Source organism: Mandrillus leucophaeus, unplaced genomic scaffold, assembly GCF_000951045.1.
Source record: "Mandrillus leucophaeus isolate KB7577 unplaced genomic scaffold, Mleu.le_1.0 Scaffold285, whole genome shotgun sequence".
Taxonomy (NCBI): domain Eukaryota; kingdom Metazoa; phylum Chordata; class Mammalia; order Primates; family Cercopithecidae; genus Mandrillus; species Mandrillus leucophaeus.
In genome coordinates, this window is record NW_012102976.1 from 444,905 (window position 1) to 467,946 (window position 23,042).

At 38.0% G+C, this 23,042-nt stretch overlaps 1 protein-coding gene across 1 annotated transcript in view; it reads left to right on the forward strand.

Annotated features, from left to right (window-relative positions):
- The first annotated feature begins 1,359 nt into the window (after window positions 1-1,359).
- AFTPH (aftiphilin) overlaps window positions 1,360-23,042 on the forward strand; it is a 73,484-nt gene continuing 51,801 nt past the window's right edge. The window contains exon 1 of the mRNA XM_011985489.1: window positions 1,360-1,661. The gene's annotated coding sequence lies outside the window, so the exon portion shown is untranslated. The remainder of the gene's footprint in view (window positions 1,662-23,042) is intronic.

The following is a 23,042-nucleotide window of genomic DNA, read 5'->3' on the forward strand; positions in this document are numbered from 1 at the left end:
CCACCCACAAATTCAAGCTTGCACAAAAGCTAAACCAGCAGGGGGCGAAATACAATAGGCATAAATTTGACAAGCCATATAGATTTTTCTTACTTTAGTGACTGAGCAATAACACAAAATCCAGCATCACCACAAAGCAATTGATACTCCCACTTAAAGGGATGCAGTCTCCGTACACCTTACAGCGATTGAGTAGTAAAGAGACAAATGCGGGTCTATTGGAGCGCTCCGAGTTAATTTGTCTAGAAGATTGCAGAGGCGGGATAAATCGTGATGAACTGCTATTGTCCTTATCTTTCTCCTGATTTGTATAATTCCTCCACCCAAAGGGGTGGACACTTCTTTGTGCCTGAGGGGGTGTTTTCCACTCTTGTTTCTTTGCGTAACTGCTGAGCTTTGATGTTTCGGAACTATTTTAAATTATTCAAATTACGATGCAGACGTTTGGCAAACATGGGCAGAATGAGGAACGGGCGGGGCTCATGATTTGTAGGACCCCGGGCTCATCATCCGAGACAGTAATAATAATCCTGTAGCCTGTAGTCTGATGGTTACACTGGCCGGTGTTCTAACAGATATTCATGGTAAAGGAGGAAAGGTAATAAAAACGCAAATAATCAACTGCTCAGGACTCATGATGGAAACAAAATCTGTTACGACCTCTGTTCCAGAAATGCGTTTGAATGCAGAAGTTTATGGTGATCTCTTTAGCTTCACTGGATATTCTCCGGAAGGATCTATGAAAAACGACCACCGTCTCCATCCGTTAGCCAAATTCCGGACTACTATTTTTTTCTTGGTCTCGAAGACGATTTGTCAGTTTGGCGGCTGCGTTCCCACCTTAAATTCTATTTATCGCAATCTCTTGTTATTTGTTAAATACCCAGCTTCTTCCTCTGTGGGCATAAATTTAAAAAGAGGAAGAGACAGGCTGTGAGTGAAAAAGTCGTTTTTCGGGGCGAAAAGGGCAAGCTGACGAATGCTCTCTAGCAGGTTTTTCGTAAAACAGGCTCTATATTTCCAAACTTTTACAATTTTATTTGGAGAGCAAGAGACTTAACCCGGTCCTGAGATGAACGTTAACCAGCTGAGAGGAGCACCTGTCCCTCGCCGGGAGCGCAGCCTCAACAGGCGCCTGAGTGCGGGAAGACGTCTATCCCCCTACAGCTCTATGACTCGCAAAGAAGTAAAAGGAAAGGGCAGCTTGCCCGCACCCAAAATGGCGGCCGGCGTTCTGTACGACAGCGCCTGCGCAGGGGTAAGCGTTCTGTGACACCAATTCCCCTGGAGTGTCCTCCCCCACCCCACAGCACCCACCAGCGCCCGGTCCCGACCTAGCCACCTGCGCCCGGAAGTGACGTGTCGGCGGCAGCGGTTCCCCCGCTGCATGATGGGAGAGTGTGTGGAGTGGGCGGGGGGTCTCCGCGGAGGAGGTGGAGGCGGCGGCGGCGAAAGAGGGCGGAGGGTAGTGGGATGGGGGTCCCGCGGCAGCGGTGAAACTCCGGGTGGGCGTCCATGGGGCTGCTGCGCTGACAGGGCTGTGAGCAGCCGGCCTTCCGCTTTCACCAGTTCCGCGTCGGAATAGACGGTCCTTCCCCGGGGAGCCAGTTCCTCCCCGGGCCCCTGAGCCATGCCCATCGCGGCCGCCCCGAAGGAGCCAGGTAAGCGCCGCCGCTCCGCTACCCTAGCTGCGCCGGGGAAAGAGGGTGTGGGGACCGGGCCCGGCCCAGCAGCCGGACCCTCACCCGGGCCGGGAGCATCTGCCCGCCGCGGAACCGGGAGCTGCGAGGACGGAGCCGGCTCTGCGGGCCTGCGGGCTCCCGGCTTGGGCTCTGCTCTCTTCTGCGGCGAGTACGGGAACGCCGCTGGTGGCGCCCGAAGCGCACGGCCCCCTCCTCGCCATCCCGAGCACCGGCCGGGGAAGTGGGAGTCCTTCCCTCCCCGGCCACCGCCGGCTCTCCCTGCCGGTTTGCTTCCACCTGCCCAAAGCTCCGCTCTGGCTGCGTTCTCCCGGGAGCTGTTCAGAAGTTTGGGGCTTTGCTCGGGCTTCCTTGCTCTCCCTCCCCCTCCCTCGTGACAGGTGTAAACACTGCCTCCTTCACCGAGGCCCGAGGCTGGCCGCGACCTGAGTGCTGCTTCCAAGGGTCTCTGAAGCAAGCGAATTTGGAATTCTCCAACAGGCAGAGGGAACAGCCCCAAAGCTCACTCATCCCTTCCTGAGAGTACCTTTTCTGCTGTCTTCTTGCACTCTTCAAGAAATTATCTGCGTCTTCTCCCCAGATTGCGTTTGAAAAGTTGAGCCATTATTCTTTAAGCGCCTGGTTTGGCAGGTGCTGCGTCTTGCTTGGGGCAGAGGCAGAGTATGGGGTGAGCGGTGGTAGGGTCCTTGCTCTATTAAGAAAGTAGTGGGGATAGCAAGGGTTTTTTTCCTTGTTGCTTTGTGCAAGTTATAGCTTGGTTATACTGAGTCTTTTCTGTTGGGGCCGAGGGAAGAACTGACTCATACATGTAAATTTTTTTATTGGGCGGGGGGATGAAACAGAAGTAATGGTTCCGTTTCAAAGTTCTCACTTTAGGATAAGTAAAGTAGAACTTTGGTTTTCAACTTTTCCTACGGTGTAAGTCTTCCTTCCACCTTGTATTCCGAGGATTTTCTTTGGTGGAGGGGAGACACAGAGTTTATCTTTGATGTTACACTTAATTGTTGCTTTCAGTTAACCTCTTAGACATTAAAATGTATGCTAAACTCTAGGGACAACAAATGTTTCAACATTATTATGTTAATATAATTAGCACAGTCACGTACATTTTATATGCTTTGCCAGTTTAAATGTTGGCTTTTTTAGTAGTCATTTTTAACACTTTGCAGAGGTGTATTTGTTTAAACAAAGTATCTGTAGTAGTCTCCTAAATTTTGTTCATAAAGATATTTCAGATGGATTAAAAGACAGATCTTGTGTAAAATATGTAGCCCAGCAAATGGCACCTAGCAGATATTCATTAGATCTAGTTGTTCCTCCGTATATCAAATTAGATATATTAGTTGATCTTCAAAGTACATACATATTTCTAAATCTTCAAAAACCTCTGGAAAAAAACCACTACATTTCACATAATATGTAGGGCACTTAAGTTTTAATGTTTGCTGATCTTTTGACCTAGAGACTAAAAAAATAATCCTATATCACAACGAGGATAATAGCATTGATACGTCTTGCAGAATCCAGTTTTCTTTATGAAAATTGTATAATCTGGGTGAATCCCATTATAAAACATCATTTTACATTTTCATTTGTTCTGCTTACAGTTTTTGAAAAACTAATTCAGAAATGTAATGAAATTTGAGTACCAAATAATGTTTTATTTTGTGTGAAATCTAAAGTGCTTTCCTTAGCAGGCAAAGTCTTTGAATAGCATCTCATTAAGGGATTGCCCCTTCTCTCCCAATCCTTCCCCCAAATCTCATAAAAGGAGGCCGCTAAGTATTTAGGTATTTTTAAATCATCATAAATTATTTAAATAAAATGTTTATATTCTAATTTAATGTTACCTACACTTTGTAGGTTAAAAAATAAAGGTTTTTCCCTTATTCTTAGCACTTTCAATTCCTCTTTAAGTAGAATAGTGAACCTTTCTGGCCGGAACTTTATAAGTATTTTTAGTTTTCACACTATTTTGAAAATCTGGCATTATATGGATTTTACATATCTCATTTTGGTAATCATTTTCTCTATCAGTTTGTGTATATATCAGATATAGTCAAGTCCTTTTGCAGCTTTATATGATAATTACTAACATATATGAGCAATATATATGTTGCTCATACATATTGCTTCCTGTGAGCAAGATACTTTTCTAAATGCTTTATATACAGTGTACTAACTCACTTAATCCACACAACCTGTAAGGTAGTAAGTACTATTATCCCTCATTTTTCAGAGAGGAAACTGAGGCACAGAGCTGTTAAGTAACTTGCCTTAGGTCAAACAGCTGGTAAGTGACACAGCCATTTGATAGACCATTTATATAGTCTCATGCAAAACTATATTGTCTGTGATTTGTGCAGTGTGTAGCAAAAGTATAACAACGTGCATGGGAATGATAAACACCAAGCAGAATAAAGGTGACCTCTGGAGAACTTGAGAGGCATGAGGATCTAGGAGGGGCCCATGAGTTTACAAACATATCTTTACATCCTTAAAAAAATCTGAAGTTGGCTTCGTAAGAGATTAAGATTTAACACACCTGGGTGATGGTTACTTGATCATTCCTTACAGCCTTTTTGCCCCTAAGGTTTGTATATGCATGAAATTCTTCACAATGAAATTAAAAGTTTAAAGGCTGGGCGCGGTGGCTCACACCTGTAATCCCAGCACTTTGGGAGGCTGAGGTGGGCAGATCACCTGAGGTCGGGAGTTCAAGACCAGCCTGACCAGCATGGAGAAAACCCTTCTCTACTAAAAATACAAAATTAGCTGGGTGTGGTGGCATATGCCTGTAATCCCAACTATTCAGGAGACCGAGGCAGGAGAAATGCTTGAACCCGGGAGGCAGAGGTTGCGGTGAGCTGAGATCACGCCAGTGCACTCCAGCCTGGGCAACAACAAGACCAAAACACCATCTCAAAAAAAAAAAAAAAAAGACATTAAAAGTTTAGGTATTTAACTTTAAAACATGTATCAAGTATCACTCTTCTTTCTGCATTGTATATGCTGAAAGAGGACCCGGAAGGAGTTAGTATTATTTTTTGTTGACTTTCTTTTAAAATACAAGGAGCTTCTAAGTTTAAAAAAAAAAAATTTTTTTTAATTAAGGATTGTTGGCCTCTCCAGATTCCTCAGCGTTAACTTACCTTGCCTGGGCTCTTCTCTATTGCTGGCAACCATTTAACAGTCCTTTATCACACTCCTAGTTTCTATTTCTGGCCTTACCCTCCTAGCATAGGGGCTCATAGGTCTGTGGATTAGAACTATTCCCAAGAAAAAGAGAAAGGTCAGAACTAAGTGAGGAGGAAGAAAGAAGGTGGGGAAATCACTGCTTATTGATTTGGGAGAATTGAAAAGAGGAGGGAAATAATGATTTAAGACTCCATCCTGTGGTTGTCAGTCACTGTCACCCTTGTTCCAAATAGCTAACTTCAAGATAAGCCTTGCAAAGATAGATTGCTAATTAATTAAAGGTTAATTTACAGGCACTGTATTAGTGAATAATTCCCGTAGGAAAATTACACAGTACATGGTAATTTACTGTAGGTTCTATTTATGTAAATATTTACAGTATGCCATAAACCATTTCGATTAAATATCTGCTGACACCATGCATGTTATCTTCTTCCTTTCATTCATAAAACAAGTGTCTATTGAGCACCTGCTATTTGTCAGGCCCTGTTGTAGCTGCTGGGGATACTGAAATGGACAAACAAGAAAAAAAATCTGCCTGCCTACAGCTTCAGTTTCTTTGTGTATATATGTATGTACTCACACGTTTGTGTACGTATTTGGGACAAATAAGCAAATAGCAATAAAATGGCAGATGATGTTAAGTATCATCAGAAAAATGGAATCAGTTTTGGGGGATAGGGAGTGGTGAGTTTTTTGCTTTGAACCAGTAGTAAGGGAGGTTGGTGGGGCTTGCTGTTTTATATAGGGTGGAGTCAGAGAAGGCTTAAACCTGAAGAAGGGGAAGCAAATAAGAAGAGTGGTAGAGACGGAAGTATGCCTGGAATAGTCAAGGAATTGTGGCAGAGAAGTACAGGGTGAATAGAATAGGGTGAACAAGTAGAAGAGTAGTACGAATTATGATCAGAGTTAGAGGGTAAGAGGGGCAGTGTTTTAGGGTCCTTACAGAAATTCTAATGACTTAGGCTTTTTACTATGGGGGATAGTAAGTCATTGCAGGATTTTTGAGTAAAGGTGTAAGATAATTTATGTTGTAAAAGGATCTGTCTAGCTGCTATATAGAAAATAGACTATAGGAGTGGAATGTAAGAATAGAAGCAGAGTCAGGAGATAATTGTGTTGATATAGTTAAGAAGAGATGGTAGTGGCATGAACCAAGATGGTAGCAGTAGAGATGGGAAGTGGTAGGACAGTTTCTTGAATTGGAACCTGCAATAATTCCCTCATTTTTAAACTCAGCTTACAGAGGCACTCCCTTCTGAAAATTCAAGGCCCTCGCCACCTATGTTTCTAGCTTACTCCTTGTGCCCTTCATAGATCCTGTGTTCTAACCATATTTTATTATGTGTCTTACTGTTCCTTGACAGGGGCCCCATGCTTTATCTTTAGTGACTACCATTTCCTCTGTCAATTAAATCCTTCCTATTTCAAATTTTCTCCTTATGAAGTTTGTTTTTTGTGTTTTTTTGTTTTGTTTTGTTTTCTTTTACCCTTCCTTCTCTTCCCAATCAAGTGTGATATTTTTCTTAGAATCTTGGTAGCCACATTTTACTGCAGTGATGTTTATATTCTGCAAAAAACATATGCATTATTTTTGCTGTTCTCTTGTGTTATTCTCCTTAATTAGTTGTAAGTTTCTTTAAGGTTGAGACTCCTTTTACTCAGTTCTACCACTGTTTTGTATGTAATAGATGCTCAGTAAATAGTGGGCATATACATATTTAAATTTTTTTAAGTAGTCTTATTGCAGAAGCGTACAGGAGCATCATAGAAAATAGACAAGCAAAAAAATCACTTTTTTTTTTTTTTGAGACAGAGTCTCACTGTGTCACCTAGGCTGAAGTACAGTGAAGTGATCATGGCTCACTGCAGACCAGACTTCCTGGGCTCAGGCTGTCCTCCTGCCTCAGCCTCCTAAGTAGCTGGGACCATGGGCACACACCACCATGCCTGGCTAATCATTTTTATTATTTGTAGAGACAGGGCCTTGCTATGTTGCCCAGGCTGGAAAAAGATACTTTTAAAAAAATCCCTCAAGCACGTCCGGTGGCTCATGCCTGTAATCCCAGCACGTTGGGAGGCCAAGGTGGGCATATCACTTGAGGTTTGGAGTTGGAGACCATCCTGGCCAACATGGTGAAACCTGGTCTCTACTAAAAATAGAGAAAAATTAGCCGGGCATGGTGGCGGGCACCTGTAATCCCAGCTACTCAGGAGGCTGAGACAGGAGAATCACTTCTACCTGAGAGGTGGAGGTTGCGGTGAGCCAAGATCATGCCATTGGACCCCAGCCTGGGCAACAGAGTGAGACTCCATCTCAAAACAAACAAAAACAACAAACAAAAAATCCCTCACTGTTGCAGTGTATATAATAATGCATAGTTTCCTACACATTTTAATGTATTTATATATGTGTACTTTTTACCAAAATGAAGACTTGTTGTACATAGTGTTTTGTAGACCTTTTTGTTTTAAGTCAGTTGGTTTAGTCATCTAAACTAATAGTCAAGGCCATATTCAGATTATTCCCCAGTTCACCCAAAAAAGTCCCCTTGCAACTGATTTACCCAGATCTTTATCTACTTCATATTATGTTTTTTCAGTTATTAAAATTATGAAAAAATAATGTGCTTATTATAGAAAATTTGGGAAAATGTGGGAAAAAAAGTAGAAAGAAAATGGGTGTGTCCATGATGGCAGGAACCCATCTGTTTTAATGCCTGGCACAAAGTAACACTCAATAAATACATGTTAAGAGGGATAATAGAAGAAAAATATCACTGGTCATCATGCTACAAAAAGAAAACTTAATATTTTGGTTTTCTTCCTGTTTTATTTTTACTGTGGATATGTGAGTGTGTCATACACATGCATATGAATCATATTACATTGATTTTTTACTTATTAAATTGTGAGCATTTCTCCTTGTTACTAAATTTTCCTTAAAACATGCTTTTTGGCCGGGCACGGTGGCTAACGCCTGTAATCCCAGCACTTTGGGAGGCCAAGGTGGGAGGATCACCTGAGGTCAGGAGTTTGAGACCAGCCTGGCCAACATGGTGAAACCCTGTCTCTACTAAAAATACAAAAATTAGCCAGGCATGGTGGCAGACACCTGTCTTCTCAGCTACTCGGGAGGCTGAGGCAGGAGAATTGCTTGAACCTGGGAGGTAAAGATTGCGGTAAGCCTAGATCATACCACTGCACTCCAGTCTGGGTGACAGAGCGAGACTTTGTCTCAAAACAAAACAAAACAAAACAAAAACACAAAAAATGAGAAGACCGTGCTTTTTAATGACTGTGTAGAATGCCATTTTCAAGTTATCTCTGCTGTTTCCCACTAATGTGGCTTTTCCAGATTTTACCGTCATAGAAGAGCATCTTGGTGAAAAGGTTTGTACATAAATCTTTGACCTTATTGTTGATTATTTCCATAGGATCAAGTCTTAAAAGTAGAGTTATTAAGTCAGAGGGAGAGCCTGTTGCTTTTTAAGAGGTTATAATAAAATCACTCCTACCAGCAGTGGTTGAGTCCCCATCTCCCTCTCATTTCCTCAGATGATCAGTAATGTGCAGTTTTTAAATTACAGGAATTTTTATTTTGAATTTAAACTTTTCAGCAGTGTGGAATGTTTGCATAATTTAAATTTTTTGAATGATTTAAACCTGTGATATGCCTTTATTTAATATAAGGTTAATCTTGCTTAATGCTATGCTCTTTTTAAGGTAACCTATTCTGTTAGCAAGTGATTTCAGTATTAAAAAATACAGTACTGTCTTCTAGAACTGTTTTGTCTAATACGGTAGCCACGAGCCAAATGTGTCACTTGAAGTGAAACTAGTCCAAATTAAGATGTGATTTCAGTGTAAAATAGCAGATTTTAAAAACTAATGTGAAATATATCAGTACTCTTTTACATTCTCATGTTAAAATAATAATATTGTAGATACTTTGGGTTAAATAAAATTTCATCTGTTTCTTTTTAAATGTGGCTACTAGAAGATTTTTAATTGCATATATGGCTTTATTGTCAGTTGGCCACGCTGCTCTAGAAATGACACTATTTAGATAAAAAAATATAAGATTAACTTCACTCTTATAGAAAGGAATACATAGATTTTTCTTAATTACATATTACATTTAAACCTCTCAATATATTTTCCATAGTATACATGGGTTTCACAGTAATTTTTCAAGTTACAAGTGTTTGATCACAAACTGTAACTTACTATGGTTCTTATGCTCTGAAAGAAATATGTGTAGGAGGACTTGAGGAAGGGTGTTAGGAAACTTACCTGAGGAATTGATCTCTCACCTAAAAATTGAAGGATGTGTGGGAATGTCTTAGGCACTGGGACTGTAAGTGCAAAGACCCTGTGGCACAAGGAAATGTTAATTATCTACCTTTCAAAAACTGAAAGAAGTCCTAGCCTAGAGCATTGAAAATGGGGGAAAGGAGGAGTAAGGCTGGAGAGATAGGAATGGTTTAAAGTCTTTGTTAACTCTTTTTTTTTTTTTTTTTAATCTTTATCACAAGAAGAGGATTGGCATGATCAGATTTGACTTTCAAAAAGATTACTTGGGTTGGGCATGATCGAATACTACTTAGGGAGATTAGTTTAGATGATAATGGCATTTTGGACCAGAGTGGAGTCAGAGGTGAAAAGAGGTAGATATTCCAGAATTGAGGGATTTGTGAGGTGAAATCATTTGTTACAGATATTAAAGGATAAGGAGCTTTGTCAAAGGGGATCTTAAGTTTCTGGTATGGTAACTGGGTTAGAGAGCCCTGGAACATAACCAGCTTTCAGGAAAAAGCTTGAGCTCTGTTCTTGTTAAGCTCAGTTTGAGATCTTTGTGGAATCAAGTGGAGAGGTCTAAGCAGAGAGCTGGCTTGGCTAGGCTGTAAAGATGAATCTGAGAGTCCAAGAATATGGTAATTATTAATAAAAGCCTTAGGTAGATGAAATTGTTTTGGGAAAATTGAGTAAGGATGAAACCTAGATAAACTTATATTACTAATTTGAGTGTGTTTAATACCTATGGGAAAATTGGTTTATTTTGCAGCCTATTTTGTGTAAAAATGAAAGCAAGGAGTAAGATCAAATAAGTTTAAATACGTACTGTTTGACATATGTGTAATTAAGTAGATAATCTTACATAATGCTTATTTGATTCTTTGGAAACATTTACTTTTATCCTGCAGCAGAAAATAAACTGGGCTTCCTAACTATCAAACAAGCTGAAGACAATTATTAATAGGTATTGCTGTTTTTGCTGTATTAATAGATCTAGGCCAGGTGTGGTGGCTCATGCCTGTAATCCCAGCACTCTGAGAGGCCAAGGTGGGTGGATTCCTTGAGCTCCGGAGTTTGAGACCAGCCTGGGCAACATGACAAAACCCCATCTCTACAAAAAATATAAAAAATTAGCCGGATATGTTGGCATGCACCTGTAGTCCCAGCTACTGGGGAATCTGAAACGAAAGGATCACTTGAGCTCAGGAGGTCGAGGTTGCAATGAACTGAGATCACACCACTACACTCCAGCCTGGGCAACAGAGTGAGTGAGATCCTGTTTCAAAAAAAAAAAAAAAAAAAAAATCTAAGGAAAACTTATATAATTATCTTCAAAAATATTGAAAAGGCATTTAAAAACCCATTTGTGATTTTTTAACAAAGCAACTTAAAATAAGAATTACTGAATAATTCTACAATACAATAAAAACATACACCTCAACTCAGAAATCAGTATCTTAATTAAGGGTGAATATTAGATTCCTACCTATCACCATTGTTATGAGACTTGGAAAGGAAAAGTCAGTCTACCCCAATTTGCTAGTGATGTGATAGTATACTATGTAAACACCAAGAACTTTTGTTTATGTAAATAATGCTTGCCAGTTAGACAGGGTGGAAGTGAAGACTACCATTTACATGAACAGAAAAAGGTAAAATACCTAACAATAAACTTGATAAATGTAAAAATTCTGTATTGCTAACAGATTCAATTTTTATGTTATATAAAATGAACAATTCTATATTTAGGTAATAAAAGTGATCCTTCCTGATGAATGAATTGCCACTTGTTATTCTTTAAATCATTTTAAGTGACATGTGATACTTTTCAAAGCAAAACTCCTAGGAGTAGGATTTTTAATATTTGCATACATTTTAGTGAGGCCACAGTTTTTTAAATGGTCGAAATAAATAGTGTTTCTGCCTTAGCCACCCTCCCAAGTGAGTTTTTTTGGTGTTTTCTTCTCGGTGATTGCTTAAGGTTTGTAGTATTTTCAGTTTCGCTGTGGTTTTTTATCTCTCATCTTGTTTATTGTGTGGATGCAAAAATGTTGACCTGGAGTATTTGCAGCTAAAATACTTCTGCTACAATGACACTCAAAATCTGAAGCATCGATTTATTTTCTTAAGGCTTTTGTTTTTAGTGGCTATTTATAAAAAGCAATGAACTTATTAAGAGATAATTTAACTATTTTTATACTGAATGCTTTTTATACTTTTTACTATTTTTGATAATATCTTCATTCCTTAAAAAAATTACTAAGAGATTCAGGTATCAAAAATTTGTATTTTCTCTCACCTAAAGCCCAAACAGAATATTTGAGTATTCATCACTTCATCACTTCTTTCTTCTTTTCCATATTTCAGATTCTGGGCCAGCAGATGGTAGTTTTCTGTCTCATTAGGTTTCATAAGTTTACACAAAGCACAGGGCAAGTGTTACATGTAAATAAAAAGTTCAGATTTTAATCAGATTAGCAGTGACCCTGGTTTCTGGAAGTAGGGAAGTTTTTGGTTGGTGCTGCTGTTCACATAAGCATTTCTTTGTGTTCATCTGCAAGTGAAACTGTGATTAATTCTTGAAGCTTGTTTTTTTTTTTTTCTGAGAATTCCTTAACATTTAAATTATATACTAATTATAAGTGAAGCTTCAAAAAGGAATAAACAAATGATTTCATAAGCTTTCTAGCTAAGTAGAAAGTAGTAATATTTCCAAAGTGGAATTTCCCATATCTAGAGCTGTATCGAATACTTATGTATTGTTTCAAAAATTGTCACAGTGCTTAAACTTTGATCCTTTTAAGTAAATTTTTCAAGTTTCATTTTTAAGAAGAGTATTGATTTAATATTGTGAACTCGTTTTTGAAATCTTAAAGATGTTAAGTTTCTTAGTGCTAGTCTCAGATAAATGTGTACAACACAACTTTAAAATATTTATACAACCAAATCATAAGAGAAAACATTTTTGTAGGAAAAAGTACTGTTGCAGTGATTTACCTATATCAATGAGTTTAGCAGTTCAGTTTAGAAACATTTAGGTCATCCCTGGAGGTATAAAGTCCAATGGCATTCCTACACTCTGGGAACTTAACACAAAGGTTCTCAACCTTAGCTATCCCATTTAGTATCAACTTCGAAACTTTGAAAAATATATAGATGTTTGGGTCTACCCATTCTATTAGAGAAAAAAGTTAATACAAAGCTAAGGTTGAAAACCTATTAGGGGAAAAAACCATGGAAACAAATGTGATTTGCTTTGTTAAATGTAATAGGAAGTAGATATAAAGGAGGATTAATTCAGACAGGAAACTTGATACAATGAAAAGAACACTGGTTTTGATGTTAGAGTCCCACTTTCCCTACTTATTCTTTGTGGGACCGTGAACAGATTATGTGACTTGTTTCTTCCTCTGTAAAATGGGTTTTTGTGATTAAACTGAATGTATGAATAAACTGGTGTACAAATAAGTACCTTGCACAGTACCTGTCACATAGTAACTTAGTAAGTATAGGTGATCTCGCTTCTCCAGACTTCGTAGAAAACTTCATGCTTGAATAGAATTTTGAAGGCTTAGTCAGTGGGTTCTCTGGACATATAAGAACAATACATTAGAAGAAATGACATGTGTGACAACTTAGAGGTAACAGTGCCAGTGGAGGATCCAGAGGTAATTTTGTCTGGCTGGAACAAAGAGGGAGTCTCTTAGCCACGTTGGCTAAGATACAGAGTTTTAAGCAGACTGCAGTAATCCTGGCCAAAAATAATGAGGCCCTGACAAGGTGTAGGTTGTGGATTAAAACAAATACAGTAAGAGATGTTAAAGAGGTAGAAACTTGATTGATTTAATTTGTGGTAGAGGGGGAGCAGTCAGGGGTAACACTCAGATTTCTAGACTTAGAATTCAGAATATAGTGTAGGAACAAGTGGTTTCTGTTTACCTTTTGAGTAGAGGTTGAATTCAGTCTTGGAACTGGGGAATATGGGATGTCTCTGAGACCTCTAGGTAGAGAGATTTTAAAAAGGCATTTGGGTAGGTAGATCAGGAGGTCAGACATATAGATAAGATTTGAGCATTATGAACAGGTAAAAACAAAAGGGGGATGAGATTTCTCAGTGATAAGATATGGGGAAGTGGCTGGGCTTGGTGGCTTATGCCTGTAATCCCAGCACTTATGGAGGCCAAAGTCAGTGGATCACCTGAGGTCAAGGAGTTTGAGACCAGCCTGGCCAACATGGTGAAAACCCATCTCTACTAAAAATACAAAAATTAGATGGGAGTGGTAGCACACGCCTGTAATCCCAGCTACTGCTTGGGAGGTTGAGGTGGGAGAATCGCCTGAACCCAGGAGGCGGAGGTTGCAGTGATCGTGCCACTGCACTCCAGCCTGGGCGATAGAGCAGAGCAAGACTCCAGCTTAAAAAAAAAAAAAAAAAAAAATAGAAGCTAGGGCAATCAGATTCATTGACGGAGAAAGGATAGGATAAAAGGAGAATCAAAAGAGAATTGCCAGCAGGGTGTGGTGGCTCAAACCTGTAATCCCAGCACTTTGGGAGTCCAAGGTAAGTGAATTGCTTGAGCTCAGGAGGTTGAGACCAGCCTGGGCAACATGGCAAAACACTGTCTTTACAAAAAATTTAAAAATTAGCTGGGCATGGTGGTATACACCTATAGTCCCAGTTATTTGGGTGGCTGAAGTGGGAGGATTGCTTTAGCCCAGGAGGCAGAGGCTGCAGTGAGCCATGATTGCACCACTGCACTGCAGCCAGGGCAAAAGAAGGAAACTCTGTCTCAAAAAAAAAGAATGCTTTTCAGAAATGCTTTTTCACTTAAAAATGTATTTTAGACACTTTCGCCTATTAGTAATATAGCTTTCTTTTTTTTAATGGCTGCACTTTTTATTTACCCACTTCTTTATTAATAGATTAAGTTTTCAGCTGCTTTTAAAAAAAATTGAACAAACAATACTGGAATTAATACTTTGTGGAAATATCTTTGTATATTTGCATGAATGCATCTGTAGAATACATCTTTGCAGATGAAATTGCTTAGTCAAAAGAATGGAAACAACAGACACCAGAGCCTACTTGAAGGTGGAAGGAGGGAAGAGGGTGAGGATGGAAAAACTACCTGTCGGGTACTATACTTATTACTTAGGTGATGAAATAATTTATACACCAAACCCCCATGACACACAATTTACCTGTGTAACAAACCTGCACATGTACCCCTGAACGTAAAATAAAAGTTTAAAAAATTAAAAATTTAAAAAAGAACTCACTAAAATGTTTGATATGCTACTAAACTGCAATAGGGTGCGTGAGCCAATATATACTCCTACCAATAGTATCTTTTAGAGAACTTTTACATTGTAGATGCTGCCCCAGAAAAGTTAATGTTTGCAAACTTAAACAATTGCTAAATGCTTTCTGAAAGTGAAAATCGTTAAAATTTGCCAAAGTGTTCAAGTTTTATGTTATGTTTGTATTTTTTTTTAAATATTATCCTTAAAGTAGCATGCTTCCTAGATTGAAGGTAGTATGAATTTGAAAAATAGTAATTTTCATTTATTACTTTTATGTAAAATTCTGTAAAGAGAAAACGAACACTTTTATTTTATCAAATACTTGGTTCGTTGAAATAATGTAATTTAAGAATGCATTTTGTTTTTGTAAGCATCAGAATCAGGGAGGAATTCTTTGTTTTAAAAGAAGCCCTGTTCCCTCCTCTCATATGCTGGAAGTAATAATTAGATTTAGAGGAATTGGATCAAAAGGAAAGAATACTTTTTTATACTTTGTATTAAAACCTAGTTCTGGTTTGTAAAATCAGTTTAGAGGGTCATGACCAGCTTTTAAGAAAAAATGAAATAGAACTAAAAATCAGAGTACATAGAGAGTAAGGGTAAATGCTGTTTGGCGAAATTTTTTTTTTTTTTTAAATGTATGTTGGGTCATCACGTAAAATGTATTTCTTCTGTGAGTCACGGGAAAAATGTGTGAAAAATTCTGCTTTATATGACAGGCCAATTATCAAGTTGTTTCTAACCAGATGTATTTGGTACATTGCAAATAATAAATGTTATATATTTTTTTCTTTTATCCTTTAGCCTTTCTACCTCTCAGGAAAAAGTAAAACTTTAAACCGAGTAAAAACACCATTTAAAAAGGTCAACCAGCTAGGAATTTGTTCACCATGGAATTCCTTCCATAGTTTTTGTGGGGTTACTAGTATCGGCAGACCCATTTGTGGCATTACCTGTATACACTCCACACGCATACACTCTTGAGCACTATTTTGGAATGTGTTTATATTTGATTTTTCAGGTATACAAAGTTTGTTTTATAATAATTCCCTGAAGAATATCATGTGTGCTATTATCTGTGGATCATTTATGACTGTCTTTAAGTTTGGTTAATTGTTTTGTTTCCTTCTGTCACTTCATTGCCTCCAGATCATCTTTTTCTCTTAATTGATGGGTGGTAAGAAAACAAATTAAAGTAAAATTAATAGCACCTGGCAGAGACTTAATTTGTGCGGTAAATCTGCTGTTATGTAGATCATATTTTAAGGCCAAATTTGTGAGTTGTAGATTATGTTGGACATTGTTGCTTACTTTCTTATTGGCTCAGATAATTGAATTCTAACTGCATTTGGTTGAAGTTTTATAACCTTTAGTAGATGCTTCTTTCTCTAAGAGGTGAGTTGCTCTCATGGTGGGTGTTTGTGATGTAGAAAGCAGCACTGTTGGCCAGGCGCAGTGGCTCACGCCTGTAATCCCAGCACTTTGGGAGGCCGAGGTGGGCAGATCATGAGGTCAGGAGATCGAGACCATCCTGGCTAACACGGTGAAACCCCATCTCTACTAAAAATAGAAAAAATTAGCCAGGCGTGGTGATGGGCGCCTGTAGTCCCAGCTACTCAGGAGGCTGAGGCAGAAGAATGACATGAACCTGGGAGGTGGAGCTTGCAGTGAGCTGAGATCTTGCCACTGCACTCCAGCCTGGGTGACAGAGGGAGACTCTGTCTCAAAAAAAAAAAAGAAAAAAAAGCAGCACTGTCAGAGGAATGGCAGCTGCCACAGCGTACATTTTTAGGTTACAGACTAAAGTATTTTTTTCATTTTGAAAGTCCACGCAGTAGTTTGTTATTTTGTTTTTCTGGGAATTTTTTTCTCAGAATACACTAGTCACTTGAGGTTTAACTTAGTCTTGACCAGAATGCTAATTTAAAACTTTACAGCAAGAAACTTATTTTGAAGCATGTCAGCTGTTCATGTCAGCTGATTGCAAAATCTTCTGTGGGAAATTTTTCATGTAGTGTTAAAGCAAGTCCTGGGGAGCGGAGAACAAGAAAAATTAGTTGGACTATCCAGAGTGTAGCATTATGCTCTGGCGACACTCGCTGACACCTCTGCTTATGCTGAGGAATTGTCTCAAATCAAAGCATATATTCATGATAGCAGGTCTGTTAAAAACTTCACTACAAATTTTTGTCATTTAGCTAGGGTTTTTTGCAGCTTGCATATAATGTACTGCCCCTCTTAACATACTTTCTCTTTAGGCATGTTGCAGCACAAATGACTGGGTTGTTTTTCCCACATTCATCACATTTCAGGCCAGCCTCCCTCAAATCCCACTTATTTACCTTGATTAAATTTGGATATTTCATAACTTATTTGGTAAAGCACTAAGAGACCAGAGGTGTGGTTATATAAATCTAATTGGAGTGTGGGTGAGTTGGAACACAATTCAAGAATGATTAGGAGAATAAATGCCCCAGCAAGAATGGTGATAATATATTTAGTTCCTGCCGTGAGCCAGGCTCTGAGGATGCAGTGGTAAACAACAGAGGTCTATGCCTACACAACATTTACAGTTGTTTGAGCTCAAATAAAGTAACTCTTGAAAGAGCAATTTCAGTAGAGTGGTAGCATGGAAGCCAGATTGTGTTGAGTTGAGAAGTGAGTGGGAAGTTAGGAAGTCGAGAGAGTGAATAGGCACGTCTCTTTCAAGAAGCTTGGTGGTGAGAAGGAGAAGAGCTAGGCCGCACAGAAGAGAGGAGGATTTTGTTTTGTTTTGTTTTGTTTTGTTTTGTTTTGTTTTGTTTTGTTCTGATTTGTTTTGAATTTGGAAGAGGGTGTACGTTTATAGGAAAGGATCAATAGTGATGGAAAAAATTTTAAAGCCCCTGAGCAAGCAATTGAGAAGAAAAACAGAAGGTCCAGGGATTATCTGTACGCAAGATTATGGATGTAAGCAAGATTTTAGTGAAGGGACGTGAAATCAAGCAGTTTCTGCCTTTCAGATTCTATTTGCATTGCAGAGTTTAAGGGATATGAGAGTAGAGAATTAGAGTGACTAATTTATTCTGCATCTATATGATAGGAGCTGAGAGTCCTAGGGCAAAAAAATGTTTTCCAAGGGCTAATCCATCTATCCTCATGGCTACTTCTATTTTGTTGCCCTTGTTATCAATAGTTATCCAATGTTATGTATTCAATTTTATGTTGAAGTACCTTTTGGGAAAAATAGCTAGTAAACTCTCAAATATGGTCAGCTGATATGATGAGTTAAAGGTACAACAATCTCTAATATTTTTATCTTGTTTAATTTTTACATGAAACTATCCAAATGCAAATAAAATGTGTTGTTATGAATTTGTGTAGAAGGTTAAAATGTTCAGCAGAGGAAAAACTTTTTCATGGAAATTTTTGAAAACCGACTTCTCTCAAATAACTCATTGCTGTTTAACAAGGTGATTATCACTTGAAAAGTGAAAGTGTGTTGCTGCTCATGTAACTGACTTATATATATTTTTACTTTTATGGGTCAATTGTATTGACATCAAAACTAGAAAGACAAAATATTTTGTTATCACTATTGACAGTGTGGCTTTTTTAGGGTGATCAACTTCAGTATAAAGATATTTTGCTGCTCATTTTCATTGTTTGCTCATGTTTGGTACTATGTACACTAATACTGAAACAAGATATTTGCTGCTTGGCATTTTTGTTGGTTATACTGTACTTTCTCGTCTTGTAAAAATCTTTCTCCTTCCAAATTACTCAGCGGTTTCAGAAACCTTTTTCTGAACCACTCAGAAACCTTTTTGTGAGAATTTTTATAATTGTAATATTTGCTGTCAATCACGTCTAATATTTTAAGACATGTATAAAATATTTGATTAGCTTGTGATTAATTCATCACTTACTAGTTATGCTACCTTGCAGGATTACTTAACCTCTTTGAGCCTTTATTTCTTCATCTTTAAAATGAAGCATTTCTACCTCATATGATAGTATGAGGAGATAATTGAGATAATTCACGAGTTCTCTTCATATAATATTGGCCCATAGTAAGCACTCAGTAAGTATTAATAATGACATTGGTGTAAACACGGAGTGAAAACACATGGAAGATACTATTTATTTAACAAATGTCATCTTAAATAATGTACATTATGCACTTGGTGACTTAGTGACATACAGTTGGTGTCTGATATCTTGGGTTTTTGTTTTTAGGTTGGCAAGTTAATTAGAGGCTGTCCTTGTATTTGTTAGTTTCTGTTGTGCTAATATGCTAAGAACAAAAGAAAAAACACCCAAAAAGTAAAAACAATTATTTCTCTAGATTTTAAAATTTAGAGCCATGAAAACAACTGTGATATCATAGCATTCTAAATATATTGAAAACCAAAAAGTTAACTAAAACCCAAATCTTCATGTGGTTCAGAAGAAGGGCTCTTTTCTACTTCTTTATGACTCTCAAGCAGAAATGTAGGCTGGGCAAATTCATTGAAGTACATTTTGATATTACCTTAAAGTTTCCATAAGGATATTATAATAAAGGTTTTTAATAATTTGAACTACTCTACACCAGACAATACTCGTAATGTAAATTGATGTTGTTAATGCTTATATAATATTTTCATTCATTTTTCTAAAGAAAACACAGTTTTTCTTTTTTGTTTTTTCCTTTATTCACCCAAATGACTCATTATAAACCTTGGACATACTGTGGTAAAAAGTTGGTGATTATTTTTTGCCATCCATTAAATATACTTTGCTAATGTCGTTGATACTATTGAAGTTATTAGCATATTTCAGATACAGTTGTTTTTCTTCTCCCTTTTCTTATCATCATCCTTCTTTCTACAATATCTTCTCCTTCACCCTCCATCCTAGTCCCTATAAAAATAAGTTGAGAGTGAAGGGCCCTGGGTGAAGCTGGATTGTATAATCTAGGTCAGTTTATCTGTGCTTGAAAGATGATGTGCACATTGATACAGCTGAGCTGATACCCTGTAAAGGATGGGAGTTTCTCCCAGTTAAGCAGTGTGTGCTGTACGTTTTTAGCTTGTCTGGAAGGAACTCTCGATGTTTGATTCTGGAAAGATTGCTAGAGGACCTCTTACTTAGAGACAGTCTGCCCGCCTCAAATGTGAGCCCATGGACCTTTAGGGTGCATGATACTGTGTGTGGATGATAGGGGGTAGGAGGGTACCAGGGATTAACTACGCCTTAGAGGAATATGTAGGGAATACCCTATGTATTTCCCACATACAATGAATCCTTTCCATCCCAACCAAGCACCTTCTAAATTCTTGTGGTTGTTCATCTAACCAAATAGGAGCTACAGGCAGTTTACTTCAAGATACCAGTGAGACCTTCTGAGTTACATTTTTCTATTTCACTTCAAAACTTCCATCTTTTAACAGACTAGTAACTGGACCCTCGAGTTTGTTTAGAGGTTATGATCTCAGTCCTTCAACCTTGGGCTTCAGATTTAGTTTGTTATCAGCACCCCCCATCCCCCATGCCCCCAAGCCTATGAAATTATGTAGTTATATAAGTCAAGTTTTATATTTTCTAGGGATTAGTTATAAAAATTGGCAATAAAGTTAACTTCAATAAAGTCAATGTATCTTTAGTGTGGTTATGAATATTTTTCTTAAGTGACTCATTCTTTGAGTGACCTTTTAAAATATAGAGTCATATGAATGTTTGTGCCAATTAAGCAAACATTGACTTAGATTTTGTTACAGATAGATTATTATTTTAGCCACAGAGTTGGTCAAAGTTAAAATATAATGGTAGTTGATCATTTACTTAGTGCACAGAATGTGCCAGGTACTGAAGGTCTGGTATAGTTTTAGTACGTATTATCAAACAGTTTTCTAAGTATCTGTACCAGTTTATACTTCCACCAGTAAAGTGTGGGAATCACAGTTTCTCCATGTCCTTACCAAAAGTGGCTATGGAGAGAACAATTTTATTTTAGTCATTCTGGTAGATGTATAGTGGTATCTTATTGTTGTTTTAATGTGCATTTTTCCCTGATGATTTTTTATATGCTGTTGGCTATTTGGATATCCTCTCTTGTGAAATACCTGTTCAGATATTTTGGCCATTTTTCTGTTGGATTGTTTCACATGGATTTGTAGGAATTCTTTACATATTCTGGATATGAGTTCTTTGACAGTTACATGTGTTGCACATATCTTCTCCCAGGCAATGACTTTCTTGGTTTTTCACTCTATGGTATTCTTTTGATGAACGGAAGTTTTAAATTTGAATGCAGTCCAATATATCAATCTTTTCTATAGTCAGTGTTTCTGTTTCTTGTTTAAAACACTTATACCTTTCCTAAGGTCATACAAATAATCTCTTCTGTTATCTTCTAGAAGGCTGATTGCTTTACCTTTCACATTTAGGCCCATGATCTGTCTATCTGGACCTTATTTCTGTGTAAGACGTTAGAATCAAAGATTTTTTTCCTGCCTGTGTAGATATCCAGTTAATCTAGCATCATTTGTTGAAAAGTCTATCCTTTCCCCTCCACACTGTAGTGGCGTCTGTATCACAAGACCATGGGACTTTAAACCAAGTCTTAATATCAGGTAGTTTAAGTCTTCCAACTTTGTTTTTCTTGAGAAACTATTTTTAAATGGCCAAATAGTCTCAGACAGTTGTTGGCCCCATTCCTTCCTTCCTTCTGCCTTCTCAAGCCCATTTGCCTTTTGACCCCAGAGCTTACAACTTACAGACTCATCATCTCTTCTCTTCCATGACCATTTCAGACTAGAGGCTAGAATTCCATAAGCAAGTGCAGCTTCTCCTTTGGTGGAAGATTAATACAGAATCACCTTCACCTGTTGTATGCCCTGCCATCCTGGCTACTAATTTGACTCGGGGCTTAGGTTCCACTGCTGATTGCTATTGGGCTTCTGGACTATTTCCCTGACCCCTTTATATTGGACCTTCTATGCCAGAATTCCCAAACCCAAAACCCTCTGATTTTCCTGGTTTGTAGCCCTGAAAGTCGGCTTCAGTTTGCACTTTTATTATTTTTATTCACCTATATTGTCCCCTAATCTCCTTATAAGGATGTGATTTCTCATAGACAAATCTCCAAAGTACAGGAAGCCCACCCCAAATTCTCTATGCTCTAACTACTAGGATATCTTGTTTGCTACCCAATTATGAGACCCTCCTGTCAACTGTTTTTGTATACGGTGGCTTGCAAGACAATAGCTGCATTATTTATTTGCTCCCCTCTAACAGGTCTTAGAATAAGTAGACATAAAAATGGCAAGTTACACACAAGCACGCACGCTTGTTTGTACAGGTTATAAAGAAATTAGATGACTAATTGGGACTCCTTGTGGTGTGGATGGAGAAAGTAGTCCATTAAGAAGGATGAAGAGACATTTATTCAGTTTGTTGTGTGCCAGACACAGTACTAAAGTAGCTCATCTATCCTTTTTTTCTCCTATTAAGTAGGAACAGCTATTTAAAGCCCATATTTTATGTGTTAAAGTGGATTATATAAATGAAACTTTATTTGTAAATTCATTATACAAGTAATACTTCAATTAACATGAAGCTTCTTTTAAGTAGCGTTGGCCTAGACACAGAGGAATTTTCTGGAAAGTTTTGAGCCTCCCCTACACTGACTGGTTTGAGGACACTTAGAAGCAATGGCACTCTCTTAGGTTTCTAAAGGGTAAGTTGAGTCAGAGCCAAGACCTGCTACAGGGGAACATGGAGCAGCCCAAGTTCTCACCATCAATAGGTGACCCCCCTTTTGAGAAATACGAAAATGTTTTTACTCTAGAAGGCCAATAAAGCCTGTCTCACCTATAATGGAAAATAGAGTACCTTGCAAAGGTATGACAGGAAGAAAAACTTTCAGAGTTGTTGCTTTGGTTACAAAGTTTCTGATTCATATCTTTGTATTTGCATTAACGTCTGAGTTTGGAATAGGTTGTGAACCAATACATTATTTCATTTTTAAACAGTAAAAGTTTTAGAAAAAAGCAATAGGTTAATCACAGATTAGGCTAGAAAAAAAAAGCCATCACACATAGTTCTTTGAAAGTAAGGTATTATGGGCATGTAAAATGGTACAGCCACTCTGGAAAAGAGTTTGGCAGTTTTTTACATAACTAGACATATACTTACCATGATACCCAGCAGTCACACTCTTGAGCATTTATCCCAGATAAATGAAAACTTACATGTCCAGAAAAACCTGTACATAGATGTTCCTAGCATCCTTATTATACATACTATTTATATATACTATTTATACTATTAGTGTATATGTATGTACACACACACTATACATATGCAATTTATAATAGTAAAATACTGGAAACAACCAAAATGTCCTTCAGCAGGTGAACAGTTGAACAAACAAACTGGTATATCTGTACAATGGAATGCCACCAGCAATAAAAAAAAAGACTAGACGGGTGGATCACGAGGTCAGGAGATCGAGACCATCCTGGCTAACACGGTGAAACCCCGTCTCTACTAAAAAATACAAAAAAAAAACTAGCC